Below are 19039 nucleotides of genomic sequence, written 5' to 3' on the forward strand. Positions count from 1 at the left end.
CCTCTTTGTCCAGAATTATGTGAAGGGTCTGTCACAGGAAGTCTCCCAGAAGTTACAGACCAGCGAGAGTAGTTGGGCAGCCTCCAAACCCGTGGCTATCCTCCAGATGGCCCAGTACTACGAACACCCAAAGAATGAGAATGATAGGGCGTCCGAGAGAAAGAAAAAGGAGCTGAAGGAAAGGGTAATGATCGCACAGTTGCAAGGGGTGACTATAGGAAGGGAACCTCCCATGGGAAACTACCAACCGACTGCTCCTAGAAAACTACCCCCTAGAGACCATGCACCCACACCCTACGCTGGACGCAGGGACTTAGACGAGAATCAGTGTGCGTTCTGTAAAGGGTTCGGACACTGGAAATCCCAGTGCCCAGTCCTTCTGGATATGAACAAGAATAGGGACACAAGAGACATAGCAAACAGCCCCAGAAATAGAGGACAGGGACGAGGGTACACGAACGACACCACCAACGACAGGCCAGACAGACCAAACACCTTCGACCGCCCCTGACAGAACCAGTGCCAGCAGTCCGACTACGAAAACACCCATGACTTTGCATAGGACCGCCAGGGGCAAGGGGGGGATCCAGTCGAACTCCGTGTTGACCAGCAAGGTCCTTACGTCACTGCTAAGGTCCTGGGCACAAAGTCTCCATTTTTGGTAGATACTGGGGCGACACGTAGTGCGCTATCTAAACGGCTGATCCCAAGGGCACCCTTGTCTGGCTCAAATGTAACCTCAATAGGCTTTGATGGAACGCCCTCCACTAATCCCTTGTCCGCACCAATCTCCTTTGACTTGGAAAATAACACCACTGACACGACATTTCTGCTCTCCTCCAACACCCCCGACGCCATTATGGGTCTTGATTTACTAAAACATTCCCGGGCTACCATCAGATATTCCCCAGACGGAGTTCGAGTCATACTGCACGATAACCCAGATCTGTTCAGGCCTCGTCTAGCACGACGTATGTTCTCCATAACCGATGCTGACCTGTCCCTACTTGACACGTTACCCACACATCTATGGGCTAAAACCGACTCAGACGTAGGACGCATGGTGATCGACCCTGTACACATAACTGTCCGACCGGACGCAGTGCTCCCAAAGCTTCCACAGTATCGGATATCGCCCGAAGGCGAGAAGGCGTTGATGGAAATCATCCAGTCCCTAGTCGATGCAGGAGTGGTAGAAGAAGTAGTTAGTAATGTTTGCAACAGCCCTATCCTACCCATTGTTAAGAAGCAAGGCGAGGGAGATGAGAAAGCATACCGCTTCATTGTCGACTTACGAGAGGTTAACAAAGTAGTCATACCTCAGTACCCCATAGTCTCAGATATCACCACCATCCTCACCCTGATTCCGTCCACTGCCACTACCTTTACCGTTATTGATCTCAAGAACGCATTCTTTTCCATCCCCATCCACCCAGACAGCCGCTACCTTTTCGGCTTCACCTTAAAAGCCCGTTCATACAGATTTTGTAGGGCACCACAAGGCTACACTGAGAGTCTCAGCATATATAGCCAAGCCCTCAAGAGACAACTGGATGCAGTTCAACTACCGGACGGAGTGGTGTTAATACAGTACGTCGATGATATTCTTTTGGCGGCCGACACCACTCCGCTTGCAGTCACAGCCACCATCCACCTCCTCCACTTCCTCGCGGAGAACGGTCACAAGGTCTCCAGGAAGAAGTTGCAATTCTGCCAACCCCAAGTGACATACCTAGGCCACCTCGTATCCAAAGATGGGAGGAAGCTTACACCTGACCGACTTCAGACCATCCTAGAAACCCCTGTTCCCAAAACTCAGAAGCAAGTGCGGTCTCTGGTAGGCCTCACCTCCTTCTGTCGACAGTGGTTGCCAAACTTCAGTCTTATTGTAAAACCTCTGCTTTCCCTGTTGGCTAAAGATGTCCCCTTCCCCCTCCCCTGGACACCCGAATGCCAATCCTCCTTCAAAGAATTACGAGATGCCCTTTGCTCAGCACCACCCCAGACTACACTAAACCTTTCTCCCTCTTCACCCACGAAAGGGAGGGATGCGCGTTGTCTGTTCTAACCCAGTCCATAGGTCCCAAGCAACGCCCTTGTGCCTACTTCTCTGCCACTCTTGACCCTGTAGCCAGAGCTTTGCCCGCCTGCCTTCGAGCGGTAGCCGCCGCTGCTGTCTCTATCCGACAAAGTGAGGGGATCGTGCTTTCAAACCCCCTCACCGTGCTAGTACCCCATGCAGTCGACACCCTCCTGAACCAGACTAAGACTCAACACCTGACTAGCGCACGACTGACTGGTTATGAACTGACTCTGCTTGCACCCCACATCACGTTGAAACGATGCACCACTCTGAACCCAGCCACTCTGCTACCTCTCCCTGACAATGACCCCAATGCGTCCCCTATACATGACTGTGTGACCCTCACTGACGAACAGATCAAGAGTAGGGTTGACCTCCGAGATACTGCCTTCCCAGATCCTGACGGAGAGCTGTGGGTAGATGGCTCATGCATCAAGCTCCCCGACGGCACCACCTCAGCCGCCTATGCAGTCACCACGGCCCGAACAGTTGTTGAGACAGCCCGCATCACACAGCGATCCGCACAGGCGGCTGAACTTATTGCTCTCACACGAGCATGCATCCTAGCAGCGGGGACAACCGCAAACATTTACACCGACAGCCAGTACGCCTTCGGGGTGGTTCACCACTTTGGGCTCCTATGGAAGGAGAGGGGATTCCTGACTTCCCATGGCACACCCATCCTACATGGAGATCTAGTCTCCGCTCTGACGGAAGCAGTCCTCCTCCCCACACGGCTAGCTGTGATCAAATGCCAGGCACACAAAAAGGTGACGGACATTATAGGACAGGGAAATGCGCTGGCTGACATCACTGCCCGAACCACAGCCGAGAATAGGTCAACAACACGCATGTACGTGACCAGGTCACCAACTGAAAAATGGAAGGATGCTAGGGAAACCATTAGAAACATACAATTGGCCAGCTCACCACACGAATTGACTGAATGGGCACGGGTGGGATTGAAAGACGATGAAGGCTGCTGGCGAACTAGAGACACGAACAAATGGTTGCTACCTGACTCATACCCGATTCCCATGCTGACCATGACACACTCCCCCGCACACATAGGGTCTGCCCCCATGATTGAACTCATCTCCAAAGTCTGGCACAACGACAAAATCCCAGACTCAGCTAAACGCCTAGTCCAACAATGTCTGATATGCCTCCAACACAACCCTGGTAAAGGAACTGCTGTGCCCCGGGGAGGGTTTGGGGTTCCTAGTCACCCCTTTGAGGTCCTACAGATGGACTACATTCAGTTAGAAAGGTGCCAAACTCTGAAGTACGTGCTTGTCGTTGTGTGCGCCTTCAGCAAATGGGTGGAAGCCTACCCCAACCCGCGACAACACTGCTATGACTACCGCAAAAGTACTACTGAAAGAATTCTTCCCCCATTACGACCTTTGTCGAATTTTGTGGAGCGACAACGCCCCCCACTTCGTAGCCGAAGTTATCCAACTCATCTTAAAAGGGTTGGGTGTAAAACAGAAGTTTCATGCGGTCTTCCACCCCCAATCTGCAGGCTTGGTTTAGCGACATAATGCCACATTGAAACTCAAACTAGCCAAAATAGTTGCCACCACAGGACTGAAATGGCCAGACGCCCTCCCACTAGCATTGCTATTAATGCGTTCCACTCCTACCAAACACCACTTAACCCCCTACGAGGTCGTCTTCGGGCGACCCATGAACCTTTGGACTGCACCAAAACCAGCATCCATTCACGACGTCCCGGACGTCCTCATGTCTGACTATCTGTACAATCTAACTAAAACGTTGTCTGTTATCCATCAGCAGGTGCTGCAAGCCATTCCCGATGCTTCCAGGGGCCCCGGACACGACATCCAACCCGGTGACTTTGTCCTAGTGCGCAACTTCCAGCGCACCAAGAGTCTGGAGCCCCGGTGGACGGGCCCCCTGCAAGTCCTGATCACCACCCGAACAGCTCTTCGAGTGGAGGGGAAACGTAATTGGCTGCATGCACACCACTGCAAGAAGGTATCATCGACCCTGACGACCACCGACAACATCACCGCCCAAGAGGAACTTCTGGACAAAGACCGACCATCCCTGAGCTGCTACCCGAATACAGAGACACTTGAATTGACTGAATATCCCGATCCCACTGTGCCATCCAAAGAAGGGTATAACCTACGACGAAAGGAGGGAACTTCAGCTAAGCAGACCACGAACTAAGTTGAAATCTCAGAGCGGTAGCCTAGTCACCTCAAAGGCCTCCAGGAGAGAAACTAAACAAAGTCTGTGGTTCTGCCCGCTACCGAGTCCCTTGAAGGTGATGGAAGCGCCCGACATGAAGATGATGGAAGCAACCGGACGTCCGAAGATCCACTACAAAAACCCAAAGACTGACAAAATGCACAGCTCAAAGACTATTGCACTTTTTATTACCCTTCTCCTTTGCCTCCTTCTCATGGTCACTTTCTGGATCATGGAAGAAAACGCACCCGCTCATAAGACATTGCTGACCACTGCTCAACCCACCACCATGAAAGAACACCATCTGATTTCACTTTCACCCCAACTCCGAGAAAGACGTAAGGAGTTCTGGAATAACTCTTTTGTGCAACTGCTCCACCAACACAATCTTGCCGCCAATGCCACTAACTGCTGGATCTGTGGATTGCTACCACATGCCACTGGACATTCTATCCCTTCCATCCCTTCGCCCTTCTCTGTCCATGGCTCCTGCCACGCTTGGCTAATCCTCCTGCAAGAAAGTTACAAGGACAATTGCACTTCCGGCAAAACTGTGTCGCACTTCTATCATGGGTTCTGGCTGAACCAAACTGGAAAAACCTCTGCCCCCTTTTGTCCTCTGAGATCAAACACCCCTTTCCGTATGGACATCCCTGCCAAGGAGCGAGTTGAAATGCAGGTGTTCAACAACCCAGCCAGACCCACCTTCTCTTACCTCCGGAAACTAACAGCCGCCACCCTAACAGTGGCCCTATCCGTCATCAACATCACAGGTCTGGTGTGCCTCGAAGGCCTAGGAACACAGCCGGTAGGCCACAGTTCCTGTCTCATCACCCGAACATTGGACTCAGTTGACCCACCCTCCTATGTTAACTCTCCAAATATGTACTTCGTCTGTGGTACTAAGGCCTACACCTGGCTTCCGAAAGGTTGGGGAGGCACCTGCTACATCGCTTTTATCCTTCCTCCAACATATGTGGCTCCAGCAAACCATCACCGGCAGAAACGTGCAAAGGACATTGTACAAGCCGACTCCACTGGAGCACAGTTCATGGATGCAGTAAAGGGACTTGTCCCACTGTGGAGTCCAATGGCAAACAGCTGTGCCATCCGGCACCTAACCCAGGCAGTCGAAACCACAATGAACATTACAGCCGGCATCCTCACCAACAACACCGCTGAGCTTCAGGCCGTCCGCCTGGTAGCTCTTCAGAACCGCCTCATTCTAGACATGGTTCTGGCTGATCGTGGAGGAGCATGCCGCATCATTGGGTCCAGCTGTTGTACCTACGTACCGGATAACTCACCCTCAGTCTACAAGGCGATCGAACACCTCCACAGACTTTCCGCAGAGGTTCATCAGGAGCAAGAAGGATGGTCGCTTGGGAGTTGGTTTTGGGACACTATTAAAAGTTGGGGGTGGAGGTTGTTTACATTTATCATGATACCAATTGTGATACTGTGTGGGTGCTGTCTGGGGATTCAGTGCTTGCCACCTTTATGTTCACTTTTCACGAACTACATCTGCCCTAAGACTCTGAACTTTGAAGCAGAACGAATGAAGGCCCTGTACAAAGTTGAAGTAAGTGGTATTCTGGGGATAGATCCGAACTAAACAAGCTGGCGAGATATGTTAAAAGGGAGGACTGTGGAAATTTAGTTCGTATCTGAACATTATCTGCGCCATCTTGTCTCTCCCCAAGCGCCACACGCAGAAAACGCGCGACGGCCATTTTAGGCACCATGGTCTCATTGCCGATTGCCAGCGCGTCCCTCAGGCGCTGCAAACATCCCCCGCCGGCCACCCCCCCCGCTCTCTCATACATGGGCCATAAACCCTCTCCTTCTGCGCGACCCTGCCATGGAACCACATCCCGCGCCTGACCAACACCTCCTTTCATCCCATACATGGTCATATATCCTTTTGATAACCCCCTTCCTCTGCGCCCGATTGTTTGAACCGATCCCAGGCCATCACCTAGCCCTGCAGATGCAGTTTATTGCCCCTACTGTAAGGGAAACACCTCACATCAAAGGGATTACAGTAGATCAAGGCCCCCACCCCCTGAGACCCGACCAGTCGCACACACCCCCGGGAATTGGCGGAATGTCCAGCTGTGTGATAGCCATCTCCTACTGTGGGTGGGGTGGGGACTTCCACTGTAGTTATGTGTGGGAGCGGATCCGAGCCGGGGATTTCGAGGATGTTCTTTCATGTGTCAAAGCAATCTCAAGAATGTGCCATGTACAATAAACCGGTAATAAAGTCAAAAATGTGTGTATAAGAGACCAGGTCTCAGAGATGCAGTTGGAGCACCTCGAGACGATACCTTGCTGTCCGATCTGATGTGTTCTGCTCCGACGGAATAAAACTTTGTTTCCTGCCTTCCAGTCTCCGGCGCCTGCCTCTTTTGTTGGTTAATCATCGAATGGTATAAGAGGCGATTACCGCCGGGCAATACTTGAAAGGTTATCGACTGAAACTGCCGCTACCATTTAACAGATGCATTAAGAGGCAATTGACTACAGAATTGAGATAGGCACTATAACAATTTGTTGTGATTGTACTAAGATTGATTAGTGTATATGGAAACTATTGTGCAAAGGGGAAACTCTATCAGTCAGGATAATTTTACGCTAGTTGAGATTTCATTTGTGTGTATTTGTGTGTAAGGAAGTTATGAACATGGTACATACAAAGTTATGAATAAGAGAGAGAGAAAAGAGGGGAAGAATGAGAGACAGAGGAAGGGAGGAGAAGAGAGTCAAAAAAAGAGGGCGGAGATATAAAATGACAAACTTGGGGGCATATCAACAGCAACCGGCGACAATTATCGCAAAGCGCACTTAGCGCTAGGATAATTATCGCCAGCTAGCGTGGATTTTTATCGCTGAGATAGCGTGCTATTAGCAACGCTTATCTCAATAGCGATAAAAATCCTCACGCTAACTGGCTAACGTGAGATTATCGCTGGAAACCCAGCGATAATCTCACGTTAGCTTGTTGATAGGGACTCACAAACTTAGCCATGATATCCTCCTTCCATAGGATATCATGGCTAAGTCAGTCCTGAAGCAGGTGTTAGGAAAGTAGCGATAACAGGTGTTATCGCTACTTTTCCTGACGCTTTGCTTCATAGCGTGGGGCTTGATGATAGGAGAAATGTCGCTTAGCGACATTTCTCCTATCATGTCAGGTCAGGAACGCCCATTTTTCATCTCATTAGAGATGCAAAGCTGGGCGTTAGGAATCCCCATGCTAAAGCAAGGTTTCACGCGTTAGCGGGACCTTGCTAATATAGCGATAAAATTATCGCCGCTTTTCGGCCGAAAACGGCTGCTAAAGCGGAGATAATTTTTTATCGCCTTGTTGTAAATATGCCCCCTAGAGAGGCATAAGCCTTGCTGCAGCTATTATCAGTGTAGCAGATTCTTAACTACCAGGGTACGGGTGAGTGAGGGGTCCACCATATCCTAATTGTCAGCATTTCAATAATTTCCAAGAGGTGAAAGTGATAAGGGGTCAATTGTCCTTCCCTGTGTTAGTGCTCATGGAACCCAGCCTGTGCCGCAATGTGGGCCTAGTTTACACTCCTTGAAATTAATAAAATAATTAAAAATGCACAGATGGCATTTCTGTGCAGGATGTCTACATTTCTGTTTCTGCATTCCTGGACTGCCCTAACTAATCTTGCAAGACTCGGTGCCTTATTTAGAGTTTGTAGATCGGATACTGTTTAGAGTGGACGAAAGCACGTCCGCCATGTTACACGTGCATGTTTTCCTATGACTTGTAAGATGGCAGACGGGACATCCGCCTAGTTTGTGACTGAGTGTCCTCTTCGCTAAACTCTAAGGGCCAGATTTACAAGCCCCTTGCGCCACTTTTGCGTCACTTTTAACATGGGAAAAGTGACGCAAAAGGGGCGCACGGGGCTTGTAAATCTGCCCCTAAATAAGGCCCTTTGCTTTTCGTCTGTTCAGTACTCTGTGTTCAATGCAAACGACTTTCACCCACAAATGGCATTGTTTTTTTTTAATCAAACCAACATACAGCAAAATAAATCCCTTTCTTTGATCTTATACAGATCACACATCTAGATGTCAATTGAGAGAAGAATCCTTTTTTATGCGGGTTAATTCAATTCTTCCAGGAGTCAGTTGCTGGCAGGGATGCGGATATGACACGTCTCATGATTTCCAGTAGCATTGCTTTGAGGAGCCTGACCCACAGCCGACGAAGTGCAGTAATGCGGATCAAATTTATGACGACTATCTTTTCATGGAAGTTTAATTTATCTGCGAAGGAGCCGCCGACTTGAAAAGCAATTCAACACCTCTCTATCTCTGAAGACACTCTTCGAGGAACGCAAGAGGAAATTCTATTTACTGCGTGTCAGAGCTCAGAGAAGCGCGTGCAAAGGAAATAATAAGGGAAACACCATCTCTCGTGAAATTAAGTGAGTTTTAAATTATCATGCTAAGGGAAAAAATAAAAAAGGGAAACTGCTGCGCTGTGGAGCCATAGGCACATAGTTGACTGTGTTGTAAACATGCATAATAAAAAGCGCATTTAAATTCTGTTCAAGGCAGAGCTCGAGCCGCGGTGTTTCATGGGCATAGTGTAGGTTGAATTCATTTTGTCTACGTTAATTACTGCTGTCATAGCTTACACCAATGATAGGATTTGGCCTCGGGATGTGCCAGGGGTGTAACAAAAACAACAGTTAAATACTTAACAATTCAAGGAAAATGTACTTATATCTGATTTACTTTTTTGCTTCTTTTTCCTTCCTTGCTCTGGGGCACACACCGAAAAATTGATCCTGATTCAAAAAGAATTAGACCACAGAACAAAACATCTGCAAACAGATTTCCTTTTACGATTTTCCCTGTAGGAAAAACCCTTCTTCTTCACCCCGTTCAATATGAAGGTGTGGGTGCTCCTAGTAATTTGGATGTGTGAAGATGTCATTGAGTAGTAAATAAAGGGCATATCAGCAACAACCGGCGATAATTATCGCTAAGTGCACTTAGCGCTAGGATAATTATCGCCGGCTAGCGTGGATTTTTATCGCGGAGATAGCGTGCTATTAGCAACGCTTATCTCAAAAGCAATAAAAATCCTAGCGCTAACTGCCTAACGTGAGATTATCGCTGGAAAACCAGCGATAATCCCACGAAGTTTGGCGATAGCTTGCTGAGAGGGCCTCACATACTTAGCCATGATATCCACCTTCCATAGGATATCATGGCTAAGTCAGTTTCAAAGCAGGCGTAAGGAAAATAGCGGTAACAGAGGTTATCGCTACTTTTCTTGTCGCTATGCTGCTTTGCGTGAGGCTTTCTTATAGGAGAAATGTCGCTTAGCGACATTTCTCCCGTTATCCTGGGAAGGAACGCCCACTCCTCCTTAGAGATGCAAAGATGGGCGTTCGGAATTCAGGCGCTAAGGCAAGGTTTCACGCAATAGCGTGACCTTGCTGATATAGCGATAAAATTATCACCGCTTTTCGTCCGCAAAAGCGGCAATAATTTTTTAGCGCCGCCTTGTAGATATGCCCCTAATGAACTTATAAAAGAGGAGTAAATAAGGGGCCCTGTGCAAAATTAGGAAACGGTTTCGCAGCTGCAGTGTCTGTCACCTTTAACTTCCAGCACCAAGAAAGGGGAGGCACTTTCTGCAGAGTTGCGGCTATGCCAAGTGGCAGCAGGGTCTGTCCATCATCAGCCAGTTCCCGGCGCCCTGATGATCCATTCATATTTGGAAGGAAACCGAATGAGAGGGGAAAGACTTCTCAAGTCAACTTTTAAATGTTCCCGCACCTGCTTCACACTTATTTCAACCTCTAGACTTCCATGACTTAAGGTTCAATATTATGTTGGATGAGAAGGATTGTGAATATCCAGAATGTTAGAAGATTGTGTCTGTTCTCTGAGGATTCCCTGTCTTGATAATGAAGGAGTTCACACGTAGGTAAATAAGAACATTATGGTTCATTTTAGCCTCCAGTAGCGGTCTTTCCTTCTTCCACGCTGCCTGCAGTACACCCTTCTTCAAGTACATTTTTGCAAGGACAGTCATCAGGGCACAACATTAACACAGAAACATAAAACAAACATTTCACAAAACATCATGAAGTGTGGTCTATCACAAAGTCATCAGCTGGTTGTCGTGTTTAATTTGTAAAATTTAAAGTGCCAGGGCTCTGAACAGGAGGCAGTCACGGCTCCTCGAGGGAGTGCTGCGGGGCTGTGGGGCGTGGTCGGGGAGGGGCAGGGTGGGAGGTAGTAAACTGCAGCATACGGCCGGCCAGAGTTAAGTACATAAATAAATAAATAAATAAAACGAATTACATTGCAGCGCTGCAACACAAATGGCATTGCAGCGCGCGCAATGTAATTTATTAATTTATGTACTTAACTCCGGTCGGCCGTATGCCAGAGTTTACTACCCCTCACCCTGCCCCTTCCCTGCCCCGCCCCCACTGCCACACAGCACTCTTTCAAAGAGCCGTGACTGCCAGGAGGCCACTGCAGCTTGCACCACCCATCGCCCTTGTCATCCCTGCCAAAACAACTACTAATCATCTCTCTCACATGTAAATGCAGCAGTTCAGATTATTCCAGGTCCCCAAAGGTAAAGAAAATGGTTGGGGAGGCAGGTATTAGCACTATGTGGTAGACTGTTCTAAGCATTGTGTTGATAATAGGCTGCAGGTGGCGAGCACCGGAAACCAATTAAGTGCCGGTGTTGAGCACCGGAAAGCGCCGGCTCAAATTAAGCACTGGTTGATCGATGAGTATTTTTTCATTGAATAGCATAATTCTGAGCTGTACAGGGCAGGAGCCCAAGAGTACACATTCAGATCCAATGGCTTCGCTCCGTCTCCTGAACGTGTGACCAATATTCTCTTGGAACCCCGGACATGTCATCTTAGAACATCCAATATGTCATAACACATTCAGGATGCCAAAACCTAACATGCTTCAAAGCCAACACATTTATACGTCTGATTATATCACATATTACATCTTTCCACTTTACATAAGTAACCATAATCCAACATCCAGATAAAGGCACACAACCCATAGGATCCCTAAATTACCATTTAATACCTTAAATCCATGGCCAAGCAAAAGACACGACTACTCCACAGCCACCAAGGCTCACTATTACTACAAAATTAACCTTCCCTACATATAGGGATTGCCACCTTCATGCAACTATCCGAAGTTATGTAATGGTTATTTAGAGTGCACTGTTACCCAGACAAGAGTGTTCTGGCCCTACTATAGAAAATGAGAGGAAGGGAACAGGGCAGGCAACTGGTCTGCAGAAGTAAAAACAGAGGTTTTCAATTTATTCTCATTCCAGTGTTTAGGTACCAGGAGCAAAAAAGATCAGCTTCCACTTCCCGATTGAACAATTTTTGTTAAAAGACCAGTAGTTGCTGAGCGAAGACATCCTGTGTAGGCCATACATTTGGATGGAGATGTGGGGATATTAGGGTCCTAGTCCAGGAAGAGTTCTATGGGCTAAGCACGCAAGATTTGAAAATGTCTCTTTTTGGTGCGGAGCCAGAGAACCACTTGAAGTGCAGGGGATATATGGGCTTAGCAGGAGAAATTAAGAATTAACCTCACTGCCACATTCTGAATTCTCTGCCGTTTGGAGCCCAGCTTGGATGATAAGCCTAAATAAAGGCATTACCACAGTCAAGTTTAGCTGTATGTAATGTTTGTGTGGCCTTTCTGTGTGCATCTGCTGGGAGAAATTTGAATATTTTCCTCCTGAACATTGTCACAGTATAAAAGTAGACTGACATGATGATGTTCACCTGATGTGATATGAATAGGTCTTTGTCAATAGTGATGCTCAAATTTCTTTCAGATGTGACTAGGGTGGGGATACACCAAGTGTGGTAGGTCAGAAAAACCTACCATGGACCGGGGGAAATACCCAGAAACAGAACTTCAATCTTCCAGAATTAAGTTTCAAGTCACTGGAATGCATTCAGCAGATACTTCTTGTATGCATGCATGCTATATCAATTATATTTTGTCCAGGTCCCAGGAGAGTGATATATGTAATTGAGTGTCACTGGCACAAAGGAGGAGATTGAAACTTAAAGATTGGATAAGTTTTTCCAGGGATAAAATATAAACATTTGAACATGTGGGCTCAGGGAGGACCCATGGGGAACCCCTGACTAATGAGAGTCACAGAGAATTAGAAATGAAGAGAGACAGGCAGTCTGAAATCTTCCTCTCAAGAAAGAGTCAAGCCATTTTAGAGCAGAAGACCTTCATTCGATTCTGTGATCATTGTCGGACAGACTTAAAAATTGACAACTGGGTTTCTCTATTTTTCTCAATCCTTACTTACCACAATCATTTATCCTCCCCGCAACTTTGTTAACAAAATATGTTAATCAATCTGGTAAAGGCTCTCCTGCCACACACAAATTCAAATGGGTTTCTGCTTGAGGTAGACTGCAGCACAATGTGATAAGACCACACCATGCCCTGTCAACTTTTGTTTACCAGAAAACCATTTACTCTTTCTGCCAGAACCATTCAATAATTTTTTTTAACACAGGACAACAATTCTTTCAATTTTTAAGGCTGTAAACTAAAAACGGTTAGTCCACACTAGTTGTAGAGAAGAACCCTTTCATGAAAACGTATCTGTCAGGAATTTGATCTCTACTTCAGTTAGCAGAGCCAGACAATGTTGATAGCCAGGTAATATGTATAGGGGACTATGAAATCAATGGAACTTGAGTATGAGGTTGACTCCTCAAAGGGACATGTTTGTCTGAAGACTACCAAGCCTCCATATTGAAATCTAGCTCACTGTCCATATCCGGACACCAACATTACATTTGAAACCAGTTTTTTTATGGTTCCATAGAAATTACTTTCAGGGTCATAATTCATCAAAATCTGCTTACCACCAGGTGAAGGGATATTGCAAAATGGCTTCTGCCCATTTAATGTTCCCAAAGTATTTGCTTTTTTGTCCACCTGAGTTTGGACTTTTAACTGTGTGTGTGTCTCACTACTTGAATTAACTGTGTGTGTGTCACTACATGAATTATCACATGGCAAATGGACTGCACTTGTTTTTCACCAGTGTCTGACTTTATAAGATAAGGCTGCTTCAATCCAGCTAGGGCTAGGAACACTTGGCCGTTTATTGTAGGAAGATGTCTCTGTATATACTTAGTAAGGTATAGGTTGCACAGAGTCCAGTGGATTCCCAAAAGTAGGCAGAGGTAAAAGTAGGTAATACCTTACTCTCTATTTGTGGTAGTGTGGGCGAGCAGAAAGGCTTTATCAGAGGGTAGTGTTCAGCATTTATTGTACACACTCAGGCTAGAAATGATATCACACACTCAAAGACTGAACTCAGGCCAATTTGTTTGTATAAAAATATTATTTAGTTTGTAGGTTTTTTTCTAGAACCAAGTCAAGCCTGGTACAGGTAAGTATAATAACACTTTGCAGGAATAATGCAGTTAAATACAGTTTGAATACAGTTAAATGTAGTAGGATTGCTCACAGATAAGTCAGTTGGTTGTAAAGCAGTTCAAATTACTTTTCAGTTACTTTACAGATTACTTTATGGATTACTTTTTCTACTCAGTGTGATATGCCTAGATATCACACTGGTACATCTCCTAGAGAAAAGGTTAGTAAAACAGTTTATGTATATTTGCAGTTTCTTAGAGTTCCATACAAACCAACTACACACCGAACAGTTTTCAAAGAAAAGCAGTCAATTCACTCTTATGGGAGGTAAATGGAATTATCGGTTTACAGGTAAGTACTTGGTTGTGGGAGTTGGGTTTCTGGGGTTAGAACCAGCGTTGAGAATGCAATCTCAAAGCACCCTCAGTGGCACTAGGGGGGCCGGGTGCAGAGTGCTCAGGCCCAATGTTATCCAATGGGGGATAGGGGATCTCCGGTTGGTGGCTGCTCACGAGCAGGCCACCAGGTTGTGTGGAGCAAAGCTCCTGGACTTAAGCTCAGGGCAAAGCGGGACCTGAGTTAGCACACAAGGTTCACCCACAGCGGCACAGGGGTGGCCGGGTGCAGGGTGCTGTTTTGGTGTCGGGTGCCCTGTTGTTTTCAATTGGGATTGCCAGTTTTGTTTTTTAGCTGCAAGCTCGGTCCAGGAAGTCTTCCAGGAGGAACCAACAGCTGGGCAGGTAAGATCGCGGGCTCGGGGATGTAGGTGCACCTCAGGTCCTCTTCTCCAGGACGCAGAGCGGCCGGATGCAGGGGTGCCTTTTGAGGTTGAATTTCACATTACAGGCCCCTTATGGTTGGGGGGGGGGGTCTCCATTGCAGCGGCTGCAGGCGACCTTGGGGAATCCAGGAGGTGTCAATCCACGGTGGACTCAGAGTCTGGAGTTCCGGGAGACCTCAGTGGGACTGGTGGGCCACTCGGACTACGGCCCGTAGGCATCGGGTGCAGTGCTTGTTCCATGCATCGGGTTTCTTTGTCCTCAGCAGGCTTGGAATCTTTCTTTGGTGCTTCTTTAGAACAGAGCTACTATTCACAGGAGATCCAGTCTTTTTTGAAGGCAGTCAGTCCTCCCAAGGGTTCTGAAGGTCACTGGCTGCAAGAAAAGGTGACTTTTGGCACAGGATCTCTGGAAACTGCAGACAGGCCGTTAGGGCTGGGGCCAAGTCAGTTCTTCTCTGCAGTCTCCTCTGTTGGGCGTCTTATTTTGTACTTCTTCTTTGTAGGTTGCAGGAAACTGTCTTCTTGGTCCAGGGCTGCCCCCTAAATACTGTATTTAGGGGGCGTTTTAGGTGTCTCAAGGTCAGTAGCCAATGGGCTTTTGACCTTAGGGTGACTACACCCTTAGTGTGCTCACCCCACGTGGGGGTGTGGGCACAATCCCTAATCCTGATTGGAGAGTGCCTGCCATTTCCAAGAAAGCGGGCACTGAAGATTGAGCTTCACGTCGCCTCACACACCTGAGGGATGGGGTTGGCAGAGGTAGGCACACCTGCTGGGCTGTGCTAATTTATCCCGACTGTCTCCCATCCGAAAAGGAGGGGAGACAGGATGGGGGCCTGGTCCTGATAGCAGGAGAGGCTGGGGGTCACGTTACAAAGGCAGCAAGGCCTTTGAAGCTCCCCTGCTACAGATGGCTCTTCCTGGCCTGGGGAGGTGTGACCACCTCCTCCCAGAAAAGGCTTTGTTTCTGTGCTCATTGAGCAAAGGCTCCAACCCCAGGGGGTCTGAAACATCTCTCGTGGTGGCAGGCTGGTATGTACCAGTCAGGGAACCCAACAGAGGCTGGTCCTTTTTCAGCGGGCACCTCTAAGATGCCCTCTGAGTGCATTGTATAATAAATCCAGCTTTGGCATCAGTGTGGGTTTATTATGCTGAGAAGTTTGCTACCAAACTTCCCAGAAGTCAGTAAAGCCATTATGGTGCTGTGGAGTTCGTAATGACAAAGTCCCTGACCATATACTCTTTACGACTTTACTGCACTTACAATGTCTAAGAATGGACTTTGAAGACAAAAGCGGGGATCACATAGGTGGAGAGCCTACGGAAACCCGAGGTTTGAGAGGTCTGTTAGGCACCCATCAAAGGACAGAGAGGGAGAGCGACAGAGAGAGGGAGAGAGGGAGAGAAAGAGAGAGGGAGAGAGGGAGAGAGAAAAGAGAGAGGGAGAGAGAAAAGAGAATGAAAGAGGGATAGAGAAAGAGGGAGGGAGAGAGAGAGGGAGACAGAAAGAGAGAGTGCCGACACTGCGGACCCAGACTCTCCAACCACGTGCCGGCACACACTGCAGTCCCCCAGGTCACTCATCTAAAACAGTTGCCAGAGACATGAGTCCACACAGTAGCACACGCCATCACCACTTGCCTGCTCCTGCGCACACAGGCTGCTGCACCCCAGCCCCTCCCGCCACCCAGAGGAGTCTGCCCACCCCTGCGCAACCAGGCCTCACTGCTCAACCTCCGCCACCGGCGAGTCACCAAGAGGGCCCACCATGTGCCGGTTGGATGTCAAAGCCCGCGACCATGGCACCCTCCATATCATGCAGCCACACACCCTGGGCCACCAGGTCACACACATGATTTTGGGTCTTGATTTCGCAATGGCAGAGAACACATCAGTGCATAGGGCATCATCACAGGCTGCACACCTGCTCAGCCCAATAGGTGCCACTAACTCTGTGAACTGTGAGGTGACGCCACGTGGCAGGATGCACGCACTGCCCACTGGCTCAGGCCTACACTGCGGTCCAGCAGGGCTCACACCAATGCCACCATTCTGGAATGCCCGGATGGTGCATCATCGCAGGCTTCATACCCGCTCAGCACTGAAGGTGCCCCTATCTCAGTGCACCGAATGACACCGTCCCGTGGCGGTGTGCCTGTGCCTGCCGCAGTGCATCCGGTGCCACCAAGTCTGTGCACCGCTAACCATGGACCCCTTATGATTGAGTCCTGTGGTGAGGACGCCATCAAGTCAGCCCCAGCACCGGGCAATGTGCTCTGCCCGGGCTCTAGGCCCTCATGCATAAAGGATACCCACACGGAGACACCCATTTGGAGAGTGGAAATGGCATCCAGCATGTGCGCCAGGCCCTTTTTATTGGCACGGTCATGTGTCCTGTGACGCCGGTGCTGAATGGGTGTGGTGTGGGTGTGATCCAGCCATGAGATTGTGGCTGTGGCATGCGGACAACTAGACCTGTGAGCAGCAGATCCCTACAGGGAAGACCTGGGACATGTAGGGTTGTTGTCCCCCCCTGTGAGCGTGAGCAGAGGGGACTGGCCCGGTGTATGCCAGTCCAGCATAGGTGTGCGAACAATGACCCCGGGGCTGTGTGCGTGATTCCGTTCTGGCCGGGACAAGGAAGTAACAAATGCGTGTTTCCCCGTTATAGTGTCGGCGCCACCCGGCACACAATCGGCAATGTGTCACCCTGTGACCCAAGTCCCACAACATAATCAACATGGATGTAAGGTGCAATCTATGACCCTACATGCATTCATGCCTCCACACTTGCAAGATAATAGACATGACACATTTTTGTGAAAATTAATGTTTAATGCACATTCAATGGAGTGTTGTATGCGGAGCTGTACAGGACCATGCAAAGCCCACCTTGCAGCGTCGGCCCATGGCGGGCCATCCAGAGTCCTTCTGTGAATGACATGTTCCTCAGTAGTGGAGGAGTTCAGCCCGCAGTCTGATATCTGTGTCATGGGTGACCAGACAGAATATGGCAGTCCATGACGAGGTCCAAGGTGAGTGTCGCAGAATGCATCCGGGGACACTGGAAGGGGATGATGCTGAGGGCAGAACCAAGCATTGTCAGGCCATATGGCGGACATGGATGCTACCGCTTCCTTATGACCATGAGGCCAGATTTATCTGCATCTTCGTCCTCTGCTGTTGCAGGTGCCTCACATGTGGGTGGTGGTCTTCTGTCTCCAGCACTGTGTGGCAGTGACACCACAGGGGCCAGAGGTGGATTGTCTGCCGCACTGCGTGGCACTGACACATCAGTGTCCGGAGATGTTGATGGAGTGGTATCAGAAGCATGCATCTGCGTCAGGCCTTGTGGCAGCAATGCCATGAGGATGGTCTTTATGGCATTGAGGGACCCAGCCAGCTCTCGCTGGTGTGCAGCTGTGTCATCCGCTGTTTCCGCCATGAGCCTCTGCATGAGTCCCAACTCCCAGTCGAGCTCGCTGGAGCCACTCTGACTGAACAGTCGTTCTTGCCTCTGAGTCAGGACCCTGGTGATTTCAGCCATGGTTCGTTGGAGGGCATGAAGCGGATTGTCGGTGTCCGTTAGGGACTGTGAGTGTTCCCTGATGGGACTTAGACACCCACATATGGCATCTAGTTTGTCTGCCATGCGGTCGAACCTGACCTGCACCTGTTTGGCCAGCTTCTCCTGGCACCCCAACACACAGAGTTGGAAGGCCATGTGTTGGTCGTGGGGGTCCTGGCAGTCAGCCGTGGTGGTGGGTGCTACCTGCTGTGTGTAATGTGCAGGGGGTGGGTTCTCCTCGTAGCAGCTGGGCTGACCTGCTCCTGGAAGTGGGCTCCGGAGGCTGTCCACAAGCTGTTGGAGGGCGTCAGAGTCAAATGTCTGGTTGTCCTCTTCGTCATCAGAGAAGAGAGGTTCAGACTGCTCTGCAGGAGGTGTTGTATTTCCCTCTGTAATGTGAAGGGGTGATGCAGTTTAACATTGTGCTCACATGTATGTTGACGCATTGAACATATTTACATGCAGACTGAATAACAGTGTACATTGTGACTGTTTTTGGGAAGCTGCCTATGTGATGTGGGACAGTGGAGATTTCGACGACATCACGGATGTGTGTTTGTACTAGTACATTGTCAACTCACATTTCTCTGCGATGCCATATGTGTTTGGCCAGTTACTGCACACAAGCAGGACCAGTTGTGTCCCCTGTTCTGTTGTGGAAGTGTTGTGGATTGTGCCACATCGTTATCAATGTTGTTGTGCTCTGCATGTGATGTGTGTGTGCCGCATTTTAGGGGAGTCGCCCCTGCAACACTGAGTTGGCTGCCTCTGATCCCTTACATGCAGTGTGCATCTGCCTTCTGTGCTAATACAGTGCTGGGATGTGGCATTCGTGGGTGCATTGGTATCTTGGTGGGAGTTGGAGGTCTGGGGCATGGTTTTTCTGATAATGTGCTGTGCTTACTTGTGC

The sequence above is a fragment of the Triturus cristatus genome, chromosome 11, assembly GCF_964204655.1.
Source record: "Triturus cristatus chromosome 11, aTriCri1.1, whole genome shotgun sequence".
In the NCBI taxonomy this organism is placed as follows: Eukaryota; Metazoa; Chordata; class Amphibia; order Caudata; family Salamandridae; genus Triturus; species Triturus cristatus.